A 17651-nucleotide genomic window follows, 5' to 3' on the forward strand; every position below is an offset into this window, starting at 1 on the left:
CCCTCTCGCAATCCAGGACCCCTCAGGGGATGTCCAACTGCCAGTTTAGACCAGCCGTGGGCAAACTACGGCCCGCGGGCCGGATCCGGCCCGTTTGAAATGAATAAAACTAAAAAAAAAAAGACCGTACCCTTTTATGTAATGATGTTTACTTTGAATTTATATTAGTTCACACAAACACTCCATCCATGCTTTTGTTCCGGCCCTCCGGTCCAGTTTAAGAACCCATTGTGGCCCTCGAGTCAAAAAGTTTGCCCACCCCTGGTTTAGACCCTTCCTTCTGGCAGCTGCCGGCTGCTAGCCGGGGCCTTCCCTTGTTCTGCGCCACCCCGTGGTGGTCAGCACACGTCATAGCGAGCGATCTAACTCCTGGTCTCCCAGTTGAACTCCCAAGGGAACGCTTTGCATATTAGCCTTTTATATAGAGAGATGGTAGAGTCAAAGCCTCCATCGATGTAAATATTGCACCAGCAACATCTCTGTCCTTTGATAGAATGATTTCCCTGGCTGAAAGCTCACACTGTGAGAGTGGCTTATTCTACTCCTCTAACGTTCCATGGATGCAAAAGCATTTTGCAATGAAAAAGACTTAAACATATGTCCACGGCTCTGCTTACTGAGAAAAGATTTCCTTCATGAAGACTGTTTATCCTCCATCCATCCCAGGCCAGGCCTAGAATTAAGGCTGCAATCACTGTAGATAAATAGTATTTACCTCGCTCCACCCATCACCAAAGAATTTTAGCTCCTATTTAATTATTCAAAACTGCACAGGAAGTGTTTCATATTCGCTTGAACATAGAACAATCTAGGATATGAAAGAGAGTTGGAAACTTCTGCTGACACAACCCTTTGGCTGTTGAGCACTAGTCACAGCTCCTGCTCCTGCTCCAGGGGTGTCTATGCTACTTCCTGAGGTTCACTGAGAAATGTCATCCACAGCTGCATGTTCCAAAGGGGGTGGCTGCATTCAGAGCCCTACCCCCACCCCCACATTCTCTCCCCTGTTCTAGGGGTGGTCTGGCAGTCCCTTTCCTGAAGGGAAAGGCTCTTAGTGATCTGGAATAGCACATGATGGTACGTGATCCATAAAGCAGGAGTTGGTTGTGCTCTTAGACGTGTTAACAAAAAACCTAAGAAAATGCTGCTTTCCGTTTTTTCTCCTTTCTCATAGTTCTTGTATGAATCCTTGAAAAGAGCGGTCAGAGAATCTTCTAAGGCAGCCCTCTCCCATGATCCATTGCTGACGATCCAAGTCCTGTCCTCAAAAGTGTGTCCCATAGGAAGAGTTTCTGCCCCGTGAGTTTCTCAGTCCCTCCTACAAACACTCCCTCTGTGCAGGGTGCCAGGGGGCCGGGAGAGACCATCACAGACCAGCAATGCTCAGTGCCCAACCTTTCTCCTTCTGTTTTTCAGGAAGCAATTTCAGACACTAGAATTTTGGCAACATAGTTGAAGGGATTAAAAGGCTCAAAACAACAGTGCACAAGTTGGCAGTAATCATAACACTAATCATAATTGTTACGCGATGTCTCTCAGTGCTATAAAAGCACTCACAGTGATGGCACTACTCACTCAGTCCCCCTGCGGCCTTATGACATTTACTAGTGCCCTGTGCACAGATTTGTGCATATTGAAAGGCAATTAATTAGAAGGTGGCCAGTGAGGCCAGACTGGGTGAGATGGGCTGGGCACACCCTGGAACCAACCTCCCGGGCTCCTTCCCTGGCCAGCTGCACCTGAGGCAATGCTGCAGCTCAAAGGTCATCTGCAGAGTGAATAGGGTCCCTCCAGCAGGTGGGGTCCCTCAGCCTGGCCTGCGGGAATCAGGCCAAAACCGGCTCCCTGACATGCCTTGAGGGGTCCCAGATTGGGAGAGGGTGATTCTCAGGTGACACACCCCAGAATCTGGCTCCCTCCTTTTTGGTTCCAGGTGCATCACCCAAGAAGCACAGTTGCCAAGTCACTGCAGCTCGGCAGCTCCTGCATTGAGCATCTGCCCCCTGGTGGTCAGTGCGTGTCATACCTACGGGCAAGTTGGATGGTTGGATGGTCACTTAGCCTTTTATATATATAGGTTTGAGTAGAAACATTTCCTGCCTTAAGAGTCCCTCTGCAGACTCAAGATTCAGAACTCTGGCATGTTACAACACACGTGAGGATTTTTGATGCCACTTTATGCATTTCATGCTCCTAGCGATACTTCTGATTTATATGAGGTGCAGCTCTAAGAGGAGAGTTTTAGATTTGAAAAAGACCTTCACAAATGGATAAAAAATTAGCAAACCCTAAAAACTGAAAGCAAAATGAAACAAAGTAACTTGTGTCTGGGTTGGTGGCATAATCTACACATTGAAAGGAACTACTCAGTGACTTTCAGGCACATCCTCAGTGGAATGGATCCTAAGAGGGTGCACACACACACACACCCTGAACTAACACAAATCTTTAACTCAGAAATCATCATTACTGGGATACCTATGGCAGTTATTCTGAGGCTATTGCATGCATGCTGTGAAAGAAAACAATTTAGTAATTATGTTGGTGTCACTGTAAATTTATTTTCAGCATTAAGAAAAGAAACACAGGTGTACGATCAATATGGGTGTTAAAATTCTGTAGTTCTGATTGTAAATCAGAAGAACCTATTTAAATCCATGATGCACTTTATCTTAAAGAATATATATATATATATATATCTTTGCCCTGAATAATGAAAAAGGCCTGGAAACAATACCAGGCCACTAGCAATGAGCCCCCGAGAAATGACATTGAGCTTTCCAAATACCAATTCCCACTAGAAGGAGGCAGAGTTCCTCCAATAAAAATGGCCTCATGTGAGGCAAGAGACAAACATGGGGCGTCACACCTTCTGCCTTACCTAGAGAGCAAGGCAGTGGCAAAGACCTCCAAGTCCACGCCAAAGAATTCGGTAACCAACCTGAAGAGGCTCTTACTAGCCAACATGAAACAAATTGAGCATCGTTAAGATTAACAATTTCTATGAATCGAAACACATGGAACAGAGGGAGGAATCTCAGAGGGAAGGCAGGGAGGGAGTGGGGGGGTGGGTGGTAAGAGATTAACCAAAGAATTTATATGTATATATGCATAACCCCTGGATGCATACAATCGTGTGGTGAAGGCCTGGAGGGAGAGGAGGTGCAGAGTAGTGGGAGTCAATGGGGGAAAAAAGGGACATCCTTAATACTTCCAGCAATAAAGATAAATTTTTAAAAAGAAACACATTAGATATGTTTAAATACACAAGTGCATAACAATACTAAAAAAGGAGGGAAAACCCTAATTGATCACCACTGGCAGATGCTAAAGAACGAACTCATCATTTTGAAAACAATTAAGCAAAAGCAAAGAATCAAGATTTTCCTTTACATATTATACTACAGGTAGCAGTATGTGAGGGAAAGTTTCTTTTTATGAAATTATTCTAATAGTAAATGAAGATGAAAGGATCAAATTAGAACATTGGCCCCTAGATCTCTAGTGAATTAGTTAATGGATGTAGGCAATACTCACTCATGATTATTATCCCCCTAAGGGAGATAAGCTGCTAATGTGTGCACACTGGAGGAAATACATAATGGCATCAAGTTAAAGTAAATATGAATAGAGGACATGTTAAACAATACCACAGGATTCAATCATCAAAATCTAGAATACAACAAACTATAGGACAATTCCGTTTCTTCAATAAATACATCGCAAGGAAAAAAGAGTACGGAATTTTGCAGTCTGAAGAGAACTGAGAACCAATTGTAATTTAATTCTTAACTTGGATTCCATTCAACATGTAAAGAAATTGTGACGCTATTGTGAAAATTTTATATTAAAAATTATATATACTTGGGATATGAAAATGATATTATTGTTATGTTTTTAAAAAGTATCTTTATCTTTCAGAGATAGGTGTTGAAATGATAGGATGTCTGGGATTCACCCCTAAAAAAATCTGGAACTAGTGAGGAAGTAAGAATAAATAAAAAAGATTGGATATTAGTTGATGATTTTTAATCTGGGTGATAGATCCATAGGGAATTCTCTATACTATACTCTCTAATTTCAATTATATTTAAAATTTTTCAGAGTAAGTTTTTTAAAAAGGTATGTATATTTTAAATGAAGTTGAAGTAACTTATATAATATTACAAGTCAAAATACATTTCAGATTAATTAAATAGTTAAATGTTGATAAAGGGTATTGCATAAAACATGAAGACTACATAGATGAATAAATATTTTTATCTTGAGAGTAATAAACTTCCATCTTTGAAGCAATGAAATAAATCACAAAGGAAAATATATTGACTACATAAAAGTGAAATTTATGAAATTCATATATCTTGAAAAACAAAAGCCTGGAAAAATATTTGTACACACTATGACAACTTATGGTTATTATTATTCCTTTTAAAAATCAATAAGAAAAACACAAGGATCTCAAGGAAAATAAGTATAAAAAATTTCACAAAGCAGAAAACCGAAATAGCTAATATACTTATCAAAATAATCTCCATGAGTATTTGAAGAAATTCGGATTAAAATAGAATTTACAATTCACATATTTTAAAATTTATTATATTTAATGCTGCCTTGAATATTTTATATAGGCACTACAATTGGCTGCTGTTGGAAATGCAAACCAATATACATTTTCTATAGAGTAATTTTGGCACTCCACATTAAGAAATATTAAAAGAGAGTTCATGCTCTGAGGCAGTCCTCCTACTTCTAGAAAATCAGATTGTATGCAAAAACGGCTGCAGCTGCCCAGTTCCTCCCAGTGCTGAGGCCCCTTCTCAGGTGACTCTGCCTCTATCCCATCAGGAGGTGGCGTTTACTTCTCTGTCCTTTGAATCTGGCTTTGGTCATGGTGCCTGCTTTGGCCAGCTGGACTTGAGAGAATGTGACATGACTAAAGACTTAAAAATTACTTGTGAATGGGGCTTTCCCTCTCCTGCTGTCGGGGACCCTTCTGCTGCCATGAATAAGCCTGGGCTAGCCTCCTGGAGAATGAGAGACCAGATGGGCAGGGGCCCGATCGCCCAGTTGTCCCAGTTGTCCAGACATATGAGTTATGTCGTCTCAGGCCACCCAGCCCCAGCAGGGGCGGGATCATCGAATTGGCCGTGTGGATGGGCAGCAGCAGACAGCACGTCTGTGCACAGTGGAGGCCAGAGCAGATGAGAGTCTGTTTCTGAGCATTTATGAGACCCACCAGACAAACAGATTCTCTGTCAACCTACAGAATCATGAAAAATAATAAATGTTGGTCATTTGAAGCCATTAATGTTTAAGTGGATTCTTAAAAAAAGCTGAATGACTGGAAGTAATTAGAAAAAATGGACAATTGTATATGTTCAAAGATGTTCATTTAATATCATTTATAGTAACAAACTGAAAGCAATCTAAATACCCAAGGAAAAAATTGTTAATCATAATAACAACTGCAGACTTAAAGATGATAAAATCATAAAAAAAAACAATGTTTTCAAAATATATGGTATTTTATCATTGATAATTTTATCAATGATGTGAAATTTGTTTGCTTTATTAATCCTCACCTGTATTTTTTCCATTGATTTTTAGAGAGTGTGGAAGGGAGGGAGGGAGGGGGAGAAAGAGACACATCAATTGGTTGCCTCCTGCACACACACCAGTTGGGGACTAGAATTGAACCTGCTCTCCAGGTTCATGCCCTTGACTGGGAATCGAACCTGCGACCCTTCTATGCATTGGCCAACACTCTATCCACTGAGCAACACTGGCCAGAGATCATTGATGTGAAATGTTAATGATATTAAAAATATTTACAAGGGAAACTTAAATTAAGAAAGCAGATTATAGACTTGAACGTAAAGTGTTATTTTCAATTATGCAAATATATGTGTGTTGTATCACAGATAGAGATTTGACCTGAAGCCTTATTTTAAAAGCTGCTGCTTTGACATTTGCATGCAGTATCTCACCTTATCTTTGGGGAGACTCTTTCCAGCTCCTGTGTGGTCCCCTGAAATTATGCAAAGTAAAGCAAGAGCGAACATGTAAAAGTATTGAAGCAATCTGCATACAGAAGGTCCCGAGTGAGAAGTTCTGTTTAATAAATGTAAAACAGATGCATTTTGAAATTACATCTCTGAAGACCGTTCCTTTAGAGAATGTTTCTGGTCTAAACTATATACATTCAAATCATTGCTCGTTCTTACAAAGATGTGATGCTTTCCTGTGAGCAGGTTTTTTGCAGAAGGTGCAGCTCACAGATAGAGAGGTTTAATCTTCTCCTCACTTGGTGTCAGAAAAGATCTGGAAACCAAGGTCCATGTTGGGATTAATGCGGCAATAACCTAGACTTTGGGAAATGTTTTCTAAGACTGGGACAAGGGAACCATCAGTCCTGTGGCCAGATAGACCACCCCTGTGTGGGTGGTGGGGTCTCCCATTCTCTAAAGGGAATGAAAGTTCCTGCTTTTAATCATTCTGTAAAAGGGGTTAACACTGGGCAGTCAATGAAAACGGAGGGCAAGGAGGGACTCTTGGACTCTGCAGGAGTGGGGGAGGGGACTTCCTCTCTTTGAAGTTAGGAAAGTCATCTTTAAGAGTGGGCATTTCTAGAAGCAGTTTTAAGTTGCTTTCTGTGTTACATTCTCTTCTGTATCCCCTAAACTTTAGTAAATGCTTCTGAAAAACACAGCTGTTTTCTGCTCTGCACTGGGAATTAAGGACTGAGAAGGGAAGGCCAGAGATAAGCAGTGTTCTGTCCTGAAAGGGGGGGTTCCCCCAGGGGAGGGACCCTGGAATTGGTCACACCCTGGGCAGCGGCAGACGCAGCATGTGTAATGCAGAGGAGGCCAGAGCAGATGAGAGTCTGTTTCTGAGCATTTATGGGGACCGAGCCTCTAAAAAACTCAGCCGCTGAGGAACACTTTCTGGCAACGACACTGCTGGAACCCAAGCCAGCATCACTGGACATCAAAAACAAAGGTTAAAGAAAACTAACAAGGTGGCCTTATTTCCCTGCCGTGGGCAAATAAGCGCTGCCTGGCTTACTAGTTTCTATGCAGATATGTGGATAAAAAAAGGAAAGGAAAGACTAGAAGGACATGCACCACAGGGTGAGCTAACTGGGTCAATGCTTGCATGGGATTACTGGAAATTTTTCTTTATTTTTGTATACTTTCCACATTTTTGTAAAATGTCTACCATGATGATAATCAGAACCAATGTTGCTTTTTGAAACTTAGCAAGTGGCCTTCTTTTGGCATAAGGTGTAGATGTTGGAAAAGCTGGGGTTCCCAGGACTCTGCATCTCCCCTGTCTATTTCACTGTCCACCTCCTCCGGGAACGCTTTATTCTATATTCACAGTGATATCATTGCTCTTTCTCATTCTGCAATCTCCTTCACATGTTCTCTTCCATGCTGCTGCCTTTAGGTTCTTCCAAGAAAACTTACATTTTCGTAGAGGTTTAAGTTACAGCAACGCAACCATCATCAGTAAGAATCCAGTCAATAGACAAAAAAATGAGGAAGCTATTTTGGGTTGTCTGGCCTTTCCTGGAAATTAAGAAATATTCGCATCCTCACAGCCCCTAGATAGAATAGAAATTTCTTCCTCTGAACCTTTTCTGGAGAATTTCAAAGGGTTTGATGGCTGGCATGGAGGGGAACCTTCTTCCCTCCAGCACTCCACCTGCCCACGGCTGCCCATGGCGGCCCACAGAAGCCACACACAGAGACGGGCCACCACCTCCAGCAGCACACAGAGACGGGCACACACCAGCAGCAGCAGCACACAGAGACGGGCCACCACCAGCAGCAGCACACAGAGACGGGCCACCACCAGCAGCAGCACACAGAGACGGGCCACCACCAGCAGCAGCACACAGAGACGGGCTACCACCACCAGCAGCACACAGAGACGGGCCACCACCACCAGCAGCACACAGAGACGGGCCACCACCACCAGCAGCACACAGAGACGGGCCACCACCACCAGCAGCACACAGAGACAGGCCACCACCAGCAGCAGCAGCAGCACACAGAGACGGGCCACCACCAGCAGCAGCACACAGAGACGGGGCGACGGGCCACCAGCAGCAGCAGCACACAGAGATGGGCCACCACCAGCAGCAGCACACAGAGATGGGCCACCAGCAGCAGCACACAGAGATGGGTGACCACCAACTCGCATCTGTAAAGCCTGCAGCCTAGGCCGGCCCAGAGCACCTGGCCTTTTCCTGCAGAACACTCTGCAGAAGGAAGTGACTGGTAAGCTAAGGAGTTCATCCTTCACTTTCTCTGCACAAAGCCAGTGCCCAAACACTAGTGAGCTTGGGGGAGGTGGCCCACACGTGGAGGAAAGGGTACAGGCAGGGAAGTCATGTTGGGAACACAAACTCCCGCTTCAGAACCCGACCAGGGAGAAAGCTGCCAAGGACAGGGCACCGAGACCACCCAGACCCTTCCTGTGCGAATGGCAGCTGTCATCAGCCAACCAGGCGCTGTCTCTATCCACACTCAGGCAGCCTCACAGCTTTTCTCAGCACATTACTGAAGACAACTGGTGCCAACTGATGCATCTGCATGGGGTGGGACAGCCCTCCGCCATGCCCGCCTAGGGCAAACATTCTCCTCATCTGTAGCGCACTTCAAGTTAAGATGCCTCAAGGGTCAGAGATACAAGCAGGAAGAAGCATATGATTGCAGGAAGATGGGCAGGCTCAGGCAATGAGCAGAATGTCAGAAAGCATTGGGATAGAGAGGGACACGGGTACTTTCATGAAGCAATTAATAAAAACCAAGCAGTTTGCATCTCAGATACCCAGTTAATCCACATCCCAACCCTGAGAGACGGACAGGATCAACTTCATTTCACAGATGAATAAACGGTTCAGGAAGTGCATGTCACAATGCGGAAGCAGAGCTGGGTGGGATTTAAACCCAAGTCATTCTGATGAGAAAACTCAACTACTTTCAATGACACTAAATAGCAGGCAACCAAAGGATAGAAATACGGTGACTGATTGGGCTTATGAGTAGATCTATTTTACCGAAAATCCCATAATCTCAAGAAGACTGCGCTGTCTAGGGCTGGGGTTGAAGGGGGAGATCTCTGAGCTGTTCAGCACTCAGAAGTGCCTCCTTCCTCCTGAGCACAGAACACAGTTAATCCTTCACCCCAAAACCTACCGCTGTACATGGGTAGATGGAGATTTTTTCCAGCCACTCAGTCTTACCTTGATCACTGTGCAGCTCCTCTCTGGCTACTACCTGTCAAGCATCTCTCTTACTTGCTGAATTTTTCATACATGAAGTAATGGAACGCAGAGCTATGAGCTGTATACTATCCCTTTGGTTTCCATTTAAATTTACAGCTTGCCGGTATGAAGAGTCCCGAGGCACTAACTAAGGTGGTGATTATACTGTCCATCAATTAGCTTGCATTTTGACACAATGTTCATGGCCTTGTTCCACTCCTTTGTAACAAAGGACTGCTTAACTCAACACACACACACACACACACACACACACACACACACACACACACGCTTTCTCCCAGGCATTTTACTGAGTTACAGAGTGTGTGTCACCCAGATGTGCCTGCCACAATAGATTAGTTGTACTGGAAACATTACCAGAAACATATTTATGCTAGTAAACTCCCACAGCTGAGACCGGCTTTTCACGACAATACTATTTTTCCACCACCCCACTCTAGAATTAATTATCCTGTTGCCATGTTACATTCCTCGCCACACTTAACATTTGCGAGCTAGAAAAATTTTTGTTTGATAGTTTTCCAGGGAAAATCACTTTTATGGAATCTTCATTTCTGCATATAGAAACCCTCTGTGTACTTTTTAACATTTAAAAAAATTTATGGATTGATTTATTTTAGAGAGAGAGAGTAGAAGGGAGGAAGGAAGAGAAAGACTGAGAGAAGAGAGAGGGAGAAACTTCAATTTTGTTGTTCCACTTATTTATGTATTCATTGGTTGATTCCTGTATGTGCCCTGACCGGGATCAAACCTGCAACCTTGGTGTATTGGACAGGACAACTCTCTAACCAACTGAGCTACCTGGCCAGGGCCCTCTGTGTACATTTTAGATGATTATGATAATAAGGAGCAAGTAGCTGGAAGTGGTACAGATGCAGGGTTGCTAGACAAAATATAGGATACCCAGTTAAATTTGAATGTCAGATAAACAATGACTTTTTTAAGTGTAAGTATGTCCCATGCAATATAGAGACATATACTAAAAAATTAATCATTGTGTATCTGCAATTCAACTTAAACTAATGGACTATATTTTGATTTATAAAATCTGGCAACCCTATGTAGACAGAAAAATAAAGAACAAGATTCACAGGTATTATCAATACTTGGAGGCTGACATAACAGTGCAATCTATTAGGACAAATGATCTCAATAGGCATAAGCTGCCTACCTCTTTTATGCATTGCGATTATTTTAAAGTAGATGGAAAAAAGGGATTTGGGGAAATGAATGAACATCTTTCAAAGACCATGGAGGTTACTGGGTTTTTTCTGAGAGGACCTTTTCATGAGAGTCTAGAAATCCCCAGTCATATGACCATCAGTCTGCCAAGAGATCCAACATGGACATGAGACTGCCCCCATAATATGGGAGGTAAAATGAAATACTCTTACCAATGGGAAATGAAGACTCATACTGCTTATGTAGCTCTAACAGTTTTTCTAAGTTGATCTTTTTTAAAAAAATATAAAACTGGTATGATACTCTAAGGCCTATCAAATATGCCCTCATAATCACTAAAGACAAGTACCTTAACTAAATAATCAATAAATCAATTGAAGGCTACTAAATAGACAGTACTATGCTCAGAATTAAGATGATAAAGTGAAGAAGATAGTTTGCACCCAAGAAATACATGTGCTGCCTGAAAAGCACCAATAACATACTAAAATGAGCAACCAGCTGAGGTGGGAGTGGGCCAGCCTTCACCAAAGGGGAATCTGAGCTTAAGCGTGAAGGAAGGGTATGATTTCAATACACAGGCAGTGAACAGCAGATATTCCAGTATTTTGAACAAAGGCAGACGAGTGAAGCAACATCATGGTCCAAGAAGCACCGAATAGTTCAGTGATTGGAGAGTTTGGTAGCTGAGAAAATTGAAGAGGGAGTCGCTAAGAGTCCTATTATAGAGAATTTTAATGCTAAGATTTTATATTTTGGCAATAAAAGGTTATCAAAAATTTTCAAGGTCAAGAATGGATACAAGGTCTGGTTTTAAAAATATTAGCATAGAAAACAATATGAAAGCTTCCTCCAAAGTTCAGAGATCCAGACACTGGCTTAGGAGTAGGCTGTCTGTCCAAGAGGCATGTTTATACCAAAGAAGAAGCAACAGGAAAGAGCCATTGAAGAGGACTGACAATGGCTGGTCACAGAACAATAAGAAGACTCTGGAGTCACAGAGGCAGTGACAGCGAGAGGTTAGCCAAGAAATGAGAGCTTTCCAGTAGGCAACTCCCAAGAAGAGGCCTTGTGATTTAGCAGGAAAGTACCCTGGGCAGAATTTTCAGACAGCATTTTTAGATCCTGGTAGGGCAAGGGTATGGTTAGAGTGGCTGGGAGCATTTCTGCGGCCAGCAATATAACTGATAAAACACATAACTTTTAAATTCATATCTCACTTGGAAGGGAAAAATGAAAGGAAGGGAAAAATCCTAGGAGAAAAACAAACAAACAAACAAACAAACAAAAAACAACCAACCAAAAGGGAAGCAGAATACCAGTGAGAAAAGCAGATACTGAATCAGTGACTATGCTGATGGAATTTCCCCATGCCAGGGACCTAGAGCCTCTCTGGGGAAAGGACACAAAGTCTCCACCAGGCGGGGAGCTGGAACTTAGACGCCCCACAGAACCCAAGACCTTTAAAGAGGAGATGCTTCATGAAATGGTGTATTAGAAAACAACAACAACAAAACTACTCACAAAGGAAGATTATATGACATTTATTATAGAAGCTTCAGCTCTTGTTAATAAAACCTACCCACCCCCTAGTTATGAGTAGCCAGAAAAAAATCTTGGACAAATATTTCATGGTATATACTTAATACTAAAAAATTATTTATTCATATTTTTAAGTTAAACTGTGTGCCCTGGCCAGGTGGCTCATTTGATTGGAGTGTCATCCTGTACATCAAAAGGTGGCAGGTTCTATTTCTAGTCATGACACATACTTAGGTTGGGGGTTCGATCCCCAGTGGGAGCCAACTGATCAAAGTTTCTCTCTCACATATATGTTTCTCTCTTTCTCCCCCTTCCTCTCTTTCTAGAGTTAATAAAAACATATCCTCAGGTGAGGATTAAAAAAAAGGTTAGGTATTCATTTTCTAAATCTGTCAAACTTTTCTCTCCCTCACCCATAACTAAGAATTTTTTTAATTCAGGCCAATTCCATGAGAGCCTGAGGCTCAAAATTATGCAAACATCAGGGATTGTAAAACCACAAGCCAAAATACCAGCTCAATGTTGTCCTCATTTGGTAGCTTCCAAAAATGTATAGCAGAAGCAAATGGGAAAGAAAAACACTCACACAGGGCTCTCAGGATTCCCACAGAAAAGGATCAGTCAGTATAGGTACTCAATTCAGAATTATATCTAAGGAAACAAGAGAACAAGGAAAGGAGGTTGTAGAACTAAAATCATGAAAACAGACCTCCTAGGTCCTCATATATCATAATTTACAGGGAATAACAAAACAATCTTGAAATAGAATCAAATTGGACTTACAGACAATAAAATGTAATCATTGAAACATAATTGAAATATAATTATTGAAATTAAAAACTCAATGGGTATTTTAAAAAGCAAACTGGATAGAATATGGAAGAGCAAATCAATAAACTAGAAGATAGATTTTTTAAAAAAGTTTATAGACTATAACAAATGGAGCTAATGAGTTGATAAATAAGAGTTTTACAAAAATGTAAAATAAAATTTAACATACATGTAATTGAAGCTTCAGAAGGAGACAATGTTTGAAAATATACACACACACACACACACACACACACACACACACACACACACACAATGTCCTTGATGAAAACCATGAATCCTCAGATTCAGAAAGGACAACATTTTTAAAGTAAATTTAGAAAACCTTTTAATCCACACCTAGACATACCATAGCAATACTAAAGGTCAAAAAGACAAACATGACCTTAAAGCAGTCAGAGAAAGTTACTTCGAATATATGACACCAACAAAGAAAAAAAAGTAGAATAACAATTCTCTCAAAAGCCTTAAGAAAATAACTTACAATTTCATACCTACCTAAATCCCCACTCTAGAATTAAGTTAAAGAAAATATATTTTCTGACAAAAATTTTAGAGCTTCCATAAATAGACTTTCACTAAAAGAATAACTACAGTAAGTCTGGAAGGAATGGTGAGCAAAGAAATAGTTAAATGTATAGGAAAATCGAATCAAGCAGTAAAAAAATAATGTGATAATGTCAAATTAGGGATGTACAAACACAAGATGGACCTAAAATATATATAACAATAAAGAGTTTACATGAGATTTTTTCCATGAGGGAAGAGATAGTTATTGGGTTAAGCTAAGCATCCATTTAGAATTTTAAGGGTAACTAGTAAAAGAACAGAAATTGTCTTTTAAAAAATAAAGCAGAAATTAATTAAAACAAAACACAGTAATTAAGACTAAAAAAGCTCTTTGAAACTACTCTAAATAATTATAGATGTCATTACATCCAAATGTTAAATTTCTGTTAATCACAAGACCATTAAAAGGTTTTTTAAAAATAGAACAAACAAAATAGGCACAGAGTGGGAGAACTATTTTAAACAGGTGCATACAGAGTAAATGTCCCAAATATGAGACACCTACAAGTCAAAAAGAAAAAGGCAAACAATTCACAGGGGCGTAAAAATGGCAAAAAAGATAGGAAAAAGCAATTCAGAAAAGAGGAAACATAAATGACTAATAGGTACAAGGTAACCTGCTCAGTCTTAATCATAACCAAAACACCTCTCTGAGGTACCACCTATTGAATAAGCAACAATTAATAAATGTGGGCAATACCACTTGTTGCAGAGGATGTAGAGCAATGGGAACACTTAAGTTTTACTGGTTGGAGTATAAGTTGGTTCAATTATTTGACGAACAAATGGCGACCTCCAGTAAACCTGACAAGACATAATCTTCACCATTCAGCAACTCTACTCTGAGGTATATATCCTTAAAAACTCTTGCACATGTACCCAAGGGGAATGATCATGGCAAAAGTATTCAAAACAACAAAAAATTGGTATATAGTGACAAATGAAATCAGTGACATGCTTTCTCTACACTGGCTGGTAAGAACCTAACTGGATCTGGGGCTTCACACCCCATGGTCCCCTAAACATCTGCAGCTTTGTGCCCAACGATTGCAAACAGCTCACACTTTACCCTCAGACTGTCCGCCACCAAAGCAGTCTGACTGTCCCCAAGTCCTACGAGGCTCTCTGTTTAGCTCACAGAAAGGGAGAGCAACAGGGTGGAAACATCCCAAGGCACTGGGGCTCAAGCACACCTCTGGAGAGGACACCAAGAGGCCCCTCTGACCACTCTCCTGCCTGCGTCCTGTGTGCTCCAAGGGATAATGCTGGTACCTGCCCCGAACCCTTGACACAAAAGTTGCAAACCACGTGTCCACCAACAGAAGAGCATGTGATTAAATTGTGGAATTCACACATTGGAACACCATCATCATGGGTGAATCTCACCAAAACAATAATGAATGAAAATACAGAAATACCAAGTTACAGAGGAATACATACAGTATAATACCACTTCTATAATGTTTAAAATGTGAAACACAATATGACATAGAGTTTGGGCATGCATACATACTTAGTCCTACTATAACGGGTGATATGGAAATGATAATTACCAAATCTAAATTCGAGATAGCAGTTGCATCACTGCCTATCTGGAGGAAGTGAGATGTGATTAGGGATGGGTACACAGAAGCATCAATGTTACTGGTAATGTTTTATTTAAGCCAAGCAGTGATACACAGGTCTTTACTGTGTTCTTCTATACATTTTCTTACCTTAAACATTTTAAAATAAATGTTTTAAATGAATGAATCTGAGGTAAGGAAGCAGAGTTAGTTAATATCACTCTTGGCAAAGGAGGAATTCACAAGGGTTGACAACAGTTTCTTTCAGGTTAGGGGGATCTAGAGCCCCTTGAAGATCTCCCAAAGGGATTCAATAAGAAGAGAGACATTCTCCAGAATGTTCTAAAATCATGCTATAGCACTGAAGTGACTATAAATAAAAGCATATCTTCACTGGCCTAGGAAAGTGAACTATACAATAATTTTATTTCAATTAATCAAACTTCTGTACAATAAATATTCATTTTGCCTCTCTTTTAATATACTAAACAAGCCCTGCACAAACTTGCAAATAAACCACTTTCTAGATTCCCTATGCAAACATCAATTTTAGGCTAGAACCGCACTGATATTCATTGAATATACTTCTGGTCTGCCAAGGTAGCTCTGTCTATAAGTACTTCCCCAATGAATGAATGAGTAAATACAAATCTCTTAAAGAACCAGTGTGTGTTTAAATGGCTCAAATTCATGGTGACTTAAGCCAAAGCACAATTATCTAATAAATAAGAACAAGTACAAGTCAAGCACCACGCTAGGCACTAGAGATGTGAAGACAGTTACACTGCTTCCTAAGAAGTCATGCCAAACTTGTGTCACAAATTTTATCACCTCTTTTGGAAATGACTCCCCGTTCTCCTATGCCCCTTTTGAAAACATGATGTTGCTCAATTTTTCTCTTTACCCCTACTCAGCAAACAGACTAGGTAAAGGTAGATAAAAGTGACAGTTAAACTGGAGAGTCAAATAGTTGCTCTTCGATATTTGGAGATCTGTGGTGATTATATGCATCTCTATTCATGTGGAATCAGATGGTTTTAGTTGTAAGAGCAGCAAATGTTAGCAACAGATATTTCTCTGCTTTTTCAGTAAAAGTTTCCAATTAGTCTCGTTCCGTCTACTGTCTAATTGAAGTTCTAATTAAAGTTCTAATTCAAACAATAAGATTACTTTATGAGAGAACATATACAGCTCTAATTCATTTTAAGAGATATATAATTTTTACCTTTCTCAGTCATCGAGTGGCTTCTTCCACGGCTGCATCTGGTTCTGTGTTTTCTGGCCACCAAGAGCGAGGTTCCTCAAACTTGGTCTATGACGCTAGCCCATTGCCAGAGGCTGCCAAGAATGGGAAGACTCGGGAAATAGGGTTTCTGGATCAGGCCAGACTCAGGCACCCACGGCCCTGCTTATGGCCATCTCCGGCTCCTGCCTGGCTGTGCCTGGCACTAACAGAGGGGAGATGAAGGCGAGCACGTGAGCACAGCTTCCTGCCAGGGCAGGAGCCAGCCCTCAGGCCTTAGCCCGAGAGCCTGCTGTGGGAAGCTGTGGTTAGTCCAGTTAAACCAGCTCAACCCGAGGGAACCCTGTGCCTCAGCATGTAGGGACTAGAGTTCAAACTCCTCCAGAGTAGGCTTACCATCCATCGGCTCTGCCGTGTAAATGGAACATCTATTGCAGCAAGATGTCGCGCTCCATCTAATGACCAATACGTCTACCCTGGGTAATGCTCATCTGCCCAAGTCATAGTTCACCATGTTCCCCAGAAAAACATATGTAACGCCTTGTCTTCAGAGTTAGCGGCCTCTGCCTATTGTTTCCATTGCAACTATTCCCAAAGGAGTATGACTTGGTCAGCCAGACAGGACAGAAGGAAATGTTGTTGAGACATCCTGACGAGGGGGGCTTGGGAGTTAAAATGTTCATAACTGGAGCATAGCCTTTGTGGAGCGAGGCTACTGTGTTTGCAAGCAGGCAGAACTGCAAAAATTCAAAACTGCGATACCAGTGACATTTCACATTGCCCTGAAAGAGTGACGGGAAATACTATTTTCAGGGCAACTGTTATGCACTTGAGATCAAGTAGTGAGAAACCCAACTGCTGGGGACCTGGCTTCCTGGCTTCCTGCAGCAGTTGGTCCATTCATTTATAACAGTAAATAAATGTTATGGAAGCATGATCTAAATGGCTAAATATGAAAGGCTTGCATCGGGGCCAGCCGTGCGTTTCTGGCAGGGGAAGTACAAGTTTGTTCAGAATGTCTTTTTTTAGATTACTTTGAGGAAGAATGTCATCCTTGGGATACTGCAAACCATAGCAAGTTTCGTCTTTCTTTTTTTTTCTTTCTTTATGGAATGAGAAATGACGTCAGTTTACATGTCATCTGAGAATAAAGGAATTTATTTTGTTGAAAGGCATCCAAATCTCCCTCTTTGGGAGGCTTTGTTACCGAAACAAACTTTATCATTGTTAATTATATGGCCATTTATGGGGTTGGTAGCTAAATAGAAGATTGTTTCATCAACAAGCCTGTACATTTAGACATATTTTATTGACCTAGTGATTTAATCAATGTGTACCCATGACAATCTGAAGGAAATGCTAACATTTAAAGCCCCATTACTCTAAACTCAGTAGGAAAATTCCATGAAGTAAAGGAAGACCA

At 41.2% G+C, this 17651-nt stretch overlaps 1 protein-coding gene across 1 annotated transcript in view; it reads right to left on the bottom strand.

Moving 5' to 3' along the window:
- NCKAP5 (NCK associated protein 5) overlaps positions 1-16489 on the bottom strand; it is an 859015-nt gene extending 842526 nt beyond the window's left edge. The window contains exon 1 of the mRNA XM_023757884.1: positions 16211-16489. The gene's annotated coding sequence lies outside the window, so the exon portion shown is untranslated. The remainder of the gene's footprint in view (positions 1-16210) is intronic.
- Positions 16490-17651: the final 1162 nt, after the last annotated feature.

This window comes from Myotis lucifugus, unplaced genomic scaffold, assembly GCF_000147115.1.
Source record: "Myotis lucifugus unplaced genomic scaffold, Myoluc2.0 scaffold_116, whole genome shotgun sequence".
Lineage (NCBI taxonomy): Eukaryota > Metazoa > Chordata > Mammalia > Chiroptera > Vespertilionidae > Myotis > Myotis lucifugus.